This window comes from Cryptomeria japonica, chromosome 10, assembly GCF_030272615.1.
Source record: "Cryptomeria japonica chromosome 10, Sugi_1.0, whole genome shotgun sequence".
NCBI classification, from domain to species: Eukaryota; Viridiplantae; Streptophyta; class Pinopsida; order Cupressales; family Cupressaceae; genus Cryptomeria; species Cryptomeria japonica.
The window spans coordinates 106655127-106658236 of record NC_081414.1 but is presented as its reverse complement, the minus strand read 5'-3'; positions in this window follow the sequence as shown (position 1 = coordinate 106658236).

Sequence of the window (3110 nt, the reverse complement as noted above, 5' to 3'; positions counted from 1 at the left end):
AGGCCTACATGGATGTGAAATAACCCATTGTGCTCGCATTTACATACACCACCTCCTTTCCCCCGAATGGCACTGACATCCCGTAATAACGATGCCACACACATACCTTACCACAATTAGCCATAATAAAATAATGGACACGGAACGTAATTAAAGTGAAGGTGTAATACTACCTCTATGTACACCACAAGAGCTTTTAAGTTGGGAGCCCGATCTATAAAGATGCCTGTGTTCAAGTCGTGCATGATGTCAACTGCTGAACCCAACCATACAAATATGGGAGAATTACTTTCAGCACTACCCCAGTTGGACTTTTCTATGAAATATCTTTGGGGAAAGGTTTGATACCTCTTTGGTGTGTATCCAAAATGGTTCAGAACTTGGATATAGTTGTATGCCTCTTACAAAGCTTTATTTAGACTTGAAACATATGAATTTGTAATTGCAGATCTCTCCAAATTCCTTCAGAGAATCTCTACAGGAATCCCTGTGTGCGCACCAACTCCCAAAGCACAACCTCCCTCTAGAATTCAACCCATTGCTACAATAATTGTACACAAAAATCCAGACTTCAACTTTAGTTAATTGAACTCCATTTCGTAGCACTACTCCAAGCCAATCTTCCCAAGTTTTAATTGCAATCATGTCTTAGGTTTAAGCAACTTAAACTAATATATACAATAGTTCAATAAATTATTTGAGTCACACCCTAAGCATATGAAATGCTTCTGACAATAGGAAATCGTATTAATATTTAATTACTACATCAAAGAAATCATTTGGGATATTTGAATCCTTCAATTAACCCTTGAAATCATTAGACAAAATTGTCTCCATCAAATACTTAAAAAATTTGGTTAAGCTATGGACTCTGTCATGAATCCACCTCATTGGAGAACTAGGTTTTCATCTAGCTCTCCTATGAACTCTTGAAGAGTTTCATCTCCACAAATCACAACCATTTATCAAATCATAATCATGCCCTTGATACAACCCTAGGATCTCCTTATAAATCCCTCCAAGAAACATCTAGAAGAATAGGTTAATTGGAGAACTTTATCAAATAAATTGACCTTGTAATAATATTTTATTATTTTATTATTGTTTAATTAAATTAATTAAAATTAAGCCATCGTGTGAATATCTTATAACTATTTTGATAACTTTATAAAAATAAATTTAATTAAATTTCACCTTAAAAATCAGGGATATAATATAAAGACTAGCACAACTAATAACACATAACACAAAACAACAAAACTTCACTTGCCAATCAAATGAACATTAGAAATTTGTATTGGACACTACACTAACCATATAAACATGTCCTCCAAGATAAAAGACTTAAATAAATATAGCAAAGCAATACATAAAACTCTCCACACCAATCCTGATAGACAACCTAACTATTAGCAAATCGCTAGAACCAACTTTGTCAATAGAGCAAATGAGGACTTTAAAACATCATAGTGAAACATCCATATAACATAGAAATTATATCTAGAATCGTAAGCCATGAAAACCAATAACTAAAGGAATACAAACCATTCTTTTAAAAATACATTTAAATAGATTAACTTTTCAATATTGAAACTTCCACTACACTAGCCTTTCGAAAACACCTCATAATTACTGAACATCACCATGAAATAGCATATAAGTATCTAAACACTCATTTCCGGACCATCTACAACAACTAAACAACATCAGTGTTAACACCAATAAGTTTCCATTAAGTATGACTGTATAAGCCTCAACTATAATTGTAGATTTCTTTTAATTCTATTATGAAGAGCTTAAGGAAAAACCATTGTAACTTGGAAAAAGCATGAAGAAAAGGAACACAAAACCTACTCTAAACACTTGGTGCATAATTAACTACACTTTAAGGAGGAATTATCTATATATTTATTTCATTCTTTTCTATTGTACTAAGTTTATTCTTTAAGAGACTACCTCTGCATTCTTGAAAGCTAATAGGCATGATTTTGGTGAAACAACAAAGTTGGAATGGTGTCAAGTAAGACCTAGCCATTGATTCGGATCAAATCAATAATTTGAATTAGATGTACAAGCCATTTGGATTGTGCATAAATAGAAGTATAAGTTATAAACAATTACTTCTAGATACATGAACACTACTATGAAAGAAAAACACATTTAAATTAATGTCATATTTGTTAGAACAAATTAATTACACTAAGTTTTCTCGAAAAAAACAAATTGCAAGGCCACTCATGTCATCTCCAATTACCCAATGCTCCCTGCAGTCATCTAGGCATCTTCCCTCATTTATATTTGATAAATTTTGAATTGACGCTATGCTATAGTGCAAGTAAAATGCATAGATTTTATAGTGCTCGAATTTGCACAATTCTATTTGCTTTCCTAATTTCAACCAAATTAATTTAAAAATAAAAAATATATATTTTTTATGATTAAAAATATTCTTAATATGTATTTTTATTTAATAATAATAATAGAAGAAAAAGAATGCGTATTCATATATATTTTTTTAGAAAGCTATTTGTAAGTAGACTCACTAAACCAAAAGGCCCGTAAAATAAAATTTTAGTTTGTTTCATGTGTGGATGTCATTTCAATATTAAAATTGTGAATATTTAGTGGGTATCACACCTTAGGTGAATTGACGTAGGAATTATTTTGGTGTTGATAAGCGACCAAACGAGACAAGCACTAAAGCAAAACCTAGGGATTTTCTGTCTATATAGCAGTTCCTATTCACTACATTCATTTTAGTTTGTTTGTATTGTTATTGTGAATCTTGTGTTTGTTACTGATGATTTGGGTAAAAAAAGAAGTCTCTATATTCATGTTATTCTTCTTGCCTATATATTCATATTCTTCTTCTTCCTCTGTACTAAGTTCCTTCTTTAAGAGACTACATCTACATTATGAAAGCTAATAGGCATGATTTTGGTGAAACAACCAAGATGGACTGGTGTCAAGTAAGATGTAGCTATTGATTGGGATTAAATCAATGATTTGAATTAGATTTATAAACCATTTGGATTGCACATAAATACAAGAATAAACTATAAACAATTACTAAAATATAATCAACAGTAGATACATAAACACTACTATGA